Below are 6,000 nucleotides of genomic sequence, written 5' to 3'. Positions count from 1 at the left end.
ACAAATGCCTGCAACTATAACGAAATACTCTGGCAAAACCATGAGCATATTTTCGACGTTAGTGACAAGGATTAAACAAGCATGAAAGCAACAATGGATAAATGGAGAAGGAAGCCTTACTAGAATCCCATCCTGAACAGAACTTGGTAGATATCATTAAGATTCCTACTCTGGGCTGTGTGGAAGGAAAGAAACAAAAGAATATTCAAAGGGGAAAAGAGAACAACATCAGAATTATGGGGAATGATTGTCCAAAATATAAGAGAAACAATCCTAGCTGAGAACTGGTACCCAGAGGATTGGGAAACCAATCCTCAGGAAGGTCGTATAATGGTAGGATTAAGCCTAAAACCCAGCATACTGAATACTAACTCTTGGAAACAGAAATCCCCACCTAGTGATTCTCCAAAGAATTTCACGCGCCCTCAGAAAGAATTAAACAAACTAAACTTTGACGATGTAGCAAAAGGGAACCTGGAGGAAGCTGGATCTGGTGGCATGTTCAGAGATTACAGAGGCAATAACATCCATCTATTTTCTATGGATTGTGGCATTGCAAGCAATAATGAAGCTAAGCTCTATGCGCTGAAGTGGGGGTTAGAAATCGCAAAGAGGGAAAGCTTTAAGAGAAATGAGGTCAAGGGAGACTTGAAGCTGGCAATAGAAATGGTGAAAAAACTACAACAAGGAACTAGATGGGATTAAAATAAGCCAAAGTTGGAGGACGGCACAGCTATTCCAAGAAATAGGAAATCTAATACAAAGGATAGACTACATTGTCAAAACCAAATGGAAGGCATGCAAAGTCTAAAGGAAATCCTAAGAAAAAACAAGGAGAAGGAAGAAAACCCTCGATCGGGGTGCAAAAGGTAGTGTGGAGTAATCGAGAGAGAGGTATGTTAGTGGACATGGTGGGTTGAGGGGGGATCAGATGCCCAACTAGCTCGGTGGGCAGAGGGAGAAGAGGTTGGCCAGGTGTTACAGGGAAAAGTGTCTATTTAGAACTGCTCTATCCCACTAAGGTGTGACAACTGCCTTAGAAACAAACAGAGAAAAACTACTTTTGTATTTCCTTTATGAACTATAGATAGAGAGGAATAGAAAGAACCAACCTGTGTCTTGCGCTAGTCCTTTGATCCAATCCTTCTCTTCTTTGATAGTCTCCAGCTACCTGCTCCCTTACTTGCCCAGCTTCACAAAGTACCTGTAAGATCACAGAAGAAGAAAACTATACAAAGACATGGATCTATATTCATAAACAACTTAGGATCAGATTTAAGTTAACCATACAAATGTAACAAGCATCAATGATACAAAAGCATGGAGGAAAACTCAAATAGCTTTTATTGATAAACAAGAAAAGATCCAGGAGGAGTTACAACCAGTGGTTCCTGACCCAGCATCAACCTCCTAGCAAAGAAGCCCCTCTTCACCTCAACCAAAGCATAGATCACCCAACAATCTGATGTTTGTCTCAAAAAACCAACAGCGATTCCTTACAATATGCAAAATTCCAGCCACTGGATCTCTGGGATGAGGGATCCATATATAGATATCTATAAGGAGGATGAGTCAGCTTGTGATTTGATTAGTGTCTTCTCTCTGTCAGTTCTTGCTTCCACTTGGAGACTCAAGGCCTCTTACTCATCCTTGGTCGAATTCAGTGAGGCAAGTGTCACTGGAGAAGATTTTGGAAGCTTCCATTGTCTCTCCACCTCGCGGAATGACACTGCCATTTGTCATTTCTCGCCCATCGCACCCCACAGAAGGGACTTTTGAAATGCAACGCACCCTCATAGTGTATTTAGGTGCAATGCAACGCACCTAGCCAATGGAGCAGCTGAAATGATCCTGTTTTGACTTATTCTGAGCAGTTTCTGGTGGAGAACTTCTGGGAGAAGCTGTAATCTGTTGACCTTGTTCCTTTAGGGGTTAGAACAACACTTTTAGGGACTTAGGAGCCCTTGGTTTATGGACATTTCATGCTTGGAGTTGTAGGGCACAAAAATGTCTATAACACCAGGGGCCATGACAGTAGGTAAATGGTAGTGGGTTTGTGGGCAGTACAGGACAGAGACAACTATGCAAGAGGGTAGAGGTGAGAGAGGATGGCCAAGTGTCAAGATTGACAGAGGGAGGAAAGCAAAAACAACCGGAAAGTGGCAAGGTAGCTAGAGTAAATTCGCAGCAGGAGTATCCAACGGTGGGAGAGAATTAATGCAAGGCAATGATGGGGAAGTCAGGGAAACCCCATCCCGAGACAATCATGTGGGAGAAAGGGTGGCGGATGGAGGAAGAAGGCAGGTGGTGAGTCCTTTGGGCAATAGGTGGGGCAGGTGGATAGAAAGAAAAAAAGGGAAGAAAGCTAGGCTAAGAGGAATTTTCATGCAGCTAGATAAGGTAGGATGTGCAACTGAAGGTGGCAAAAGTCGAGGGCTGGAGGACGTCGAGCTGCGTTTGCTTTTCGCCAGAAAGAACTGGTATGTCCTCTCGAATCTCACTCATGACTATATGGAAAATATGAATTTAGAAGTTGAACACTGGTTAATGGTTATGTTGCCCCCAGATGTGGTCAATGTTGAGGCCTTCTGGTTTTCTTGGGATTTTGGCTTGTTATCCTGGGGAGAATTTACCAGGATTTTCACCTGGGGAAGGTGATGTGGGAACCTTAGTCTTAGCCTCTAGGTCAATAGGTCCCAGGGTAAGGGCAGAAAGCCTAGTTGCAACGTGGCCCACTAGGATATCCATAGGGATTTCCACAGGGGTTGTAGGAGAAATCCTTTCAAGCTGCTCTAGTTGAGATTGTGGCTCAGGAAGGAAGGTGTCTTAGTAATGAGAGGAGGGTTAGAACTGTCCTTTGAATTATTGACAAAGCTAACATTCCTGAAGCCTGAGCAGAGCTTAGACCTAGGTAAAATCCGTGGAAATAGACGCAGTAATTGGGGTGGAAATTAGGGGAGGGTAACGACTCTGAGAAAGATCTTTCTTAGCTCCTTCGACGGGACGCATTGGCAAAGGTTAGATATCTCATGGATAGGCACGAGATTTGTAGTTTGGTGGGAGATTGAGAAGCAATTCCTCAGCCACTGGGGTGGTGATACCCAGGGTAAGGTTACAATTACAGTAAGATGGAGGTGCAGAGAAGCCTCGTGGGAGATGGATAACTGGGCTCTTCAAATTCCTATGGGAAGCTACCGGAAAGAAGGGGAGGTCATAAGGCCACAATCCTCTGAGCAGGCAGGGGGGAATTAGGTTGTTAATGGGGTTTAACATAGTTCTCCGAGCATGGAACGATTGAAAAATCTCACGCCAAAGAAGCCCCATTCCGAATGGGAGAATCCTGAGGCCACTCTGATTAATATGATGTTGACTTACAATGTTGTATTCCTGGTTTCTATTTTAGGTAATATAACAAGTAGAGTGCAGAGAATTCTGAAGCCTCGTCACTCAAACCGTGCTCCAGCCTAGGTACAGGTGTGTTTCTCGGTAAGGGATGAAAAAAACGAGAAGGAGAATAAGATGGCGAAGGAAGGTAACCAACCGAGAAAGAAAGGAAACAGAGGAATGAGAAAGGTCGTAAAAAAGATGAAAGGCATCGAACCAACTTCTAGCAAAGGACTGAGCAAAGTGGTAGGAAAACAGGGAAGGAGAGTATGAAAAACTTGATCAATGCATACTTCGTAGGAACACTGCTTGAGGTGAAAGTAGTAATTTCCGAATGGGAAAGAAAATTAAACAATAACATAGTAAATCAAGAGATAGAGACAGAGGAATGGGAAACAATGGTTAAAGACCTTGGGAAAACCAAAGGATGCCAAGCACTGTTCCACCAAACAATTTAGCAATATTGGGTCATGAAAAACATCTTGGCCCACACAATGACAACCTATAAGTAAAGAGAGGAACCAGAGGAAGATAGAACAACTGAGCCAAGCATGAAGGACTTGCAAAGGGATATCCAATCTGTCCAATTGCAGCTGTATCATAGCAACCTCACGGTGAACAGGATTGAACAGAGCCTACATGATATGAAGAGAAGTGAAATCCCGGGTTCAAGCGCGAGAGCCCTAGCCTCGGTGGACTCATATGATGATTGAAGCAGCTTTTCCAGTATAGTAGATAAAGTTTCCAATGTAACATGGATGGTAAGGAAAACCCTCTATAAATTTTGGACAACGTTCAATGCAGACAAGTGACCAACAAACCTAGTTTCCTGCGGCCAGGTTGAGGCCACCTACAATTTTTGTTGAAACATACTTATTTTTACGAAATATCAATACAAAAAAGATCCTACCAAACATATATATATATATATATATATATTAATGTTCTTTTTTAAATCAATAATTAATATATATATATATATTAAAATTTTAAATGTTTTTTGTTTATATATATATTTATATATAGTTTATTTTTTTATTTTTTTTTCAGTATATTTTGGTTTTTATAGGCTTTTTTTATGTTTTAATCTTGATTTTAATAGTTTTTTTTTTTTTTTTTTTCATCTAGTTTGTTTTAGTTTATTTTTATTTTAGTTTTTTTGTTAATTCTTTTTTAAAAAATTCTATTTTCAGTTACTTAATTATATAGTTTTTAATTTTATTTTTTTTTCCAAGTTTTTTTATGGTTTATGAGTTTTTTTTTTTTTTTACATTTTTTATGTTTTTTTTTTCTTTTTTATATATATTTTTATATTTTCTTTTTTAAGCAATCAACATTTAAGAAAGAAAAAATAAGACAACTAGAAAATTGGTTAAGTAATCATGATTTCAAAAGAAATTGACATAAAAAATTTTAAAGTGTAAAAAAATATAACATTTAAAAAAATATCCACACTTAATACATTAAAAAATTTGAAGTGTCAAAAATAAGCCCTCTAAAAAAAAGGTTGATGCTGCATCAACACGTTTCAAAATCAGCATGAAAATCACTAACATTTAAAAAAAATTATATTTGATACATAAGAAAATTTAAAGTGTCAAAAATATGCTCCAAAAAAAAAAGGTGTATTCTGCATTGCCACTTTTCAAAATCGGGTCACTTTTTTGCTACCTCTACAAAATAGGTAATCGTATCAGTTCCCGTTTCAAAGTTTACATTGTTTATTCTCAATCAGTTGGCAAAAGTACTAAACTTTTCAAATGTTTTTTTACTTTTGTTTCAAAAAATAAACCCAAGTCATTCTACTAAAATCATCAATGAAGAGTAAAAAGTATCTACAACCTCCGAGAGAAGTTTGTAGAGGTCCACAAATGTCACTGTGAACCAATTGCAAACGCCTGTTTGCATGCCATGAACTTGTTGGAAAATTCTCTCGACTTTGTTTCTCGTAAATACAAGCTTGACATCTTGCATTTTCTTTCTTAAAAGTTGGATGTCCTTAAACCATTCCCTGCTTTTGAAGTTGAGATAGACTTTAAAATTTTAAATGCCCATATATAACATGCCACAACCTTATCAGTGAAATATTTGTACTTGTTTCTCTTGCAAAATCAGAATTTTGTGGAATGATTGTCCCCTTCATCCTTAGAAGTTTTCCATATTCATATCATGTCATGACTATTTTCATATTCTATTTGATGGAGTTGATTTTTAATAATCCATCCTCTATAACAACTTGATGTTCTACTTGTCGAATCATGACTAATGAAAACAAATTCTTCTAGACAATTAGTACATACCAAACATTTGAAATTATTTTTTCTCCAATGCTAGAAACATAAACTTTTACTACACCTTTCCCACAAGGATTGTGTCTTGTATCATCTGTAAGAAAGAATGAATTGAGTTGGCATTGTTGAAAAGTCCAGAATAATTCACGTCGAAAAGTCATATGTTCTGTTTCCCCTATATCTAAGATACAAGCATCTTCATAATCAATTTTAAGATATGTGGAGACCTATAATGTTGTTGGTTCTAAAATTTGAAGTGTAGTGAAGAGACATTCTGAGCCATCATCTTCTTGATCATTAGAAAATTGTGCCAAGTGTTGTTGAA

The sequence above is a fragment of the Pinus tabuliformis genome, chromosome 7, assembly GCF_031772625.1.
Source record: "Pinus tabuliformis cultivar Carrire ecotype Pingquan chromosome 7, CPIR1, whole genome shotgun sequence".
Lineage (NCBI taxonomy): Eukaryota > Viridiplantae > Streptophyta > Pinopsida > Pinales > Pinaceae > Pinus > Pinus tabuliformis.
The sequence above is the reverse complement of the archived record's forward strand: the minus strand, read 5'-3'. Positions refer to the sequence as shown.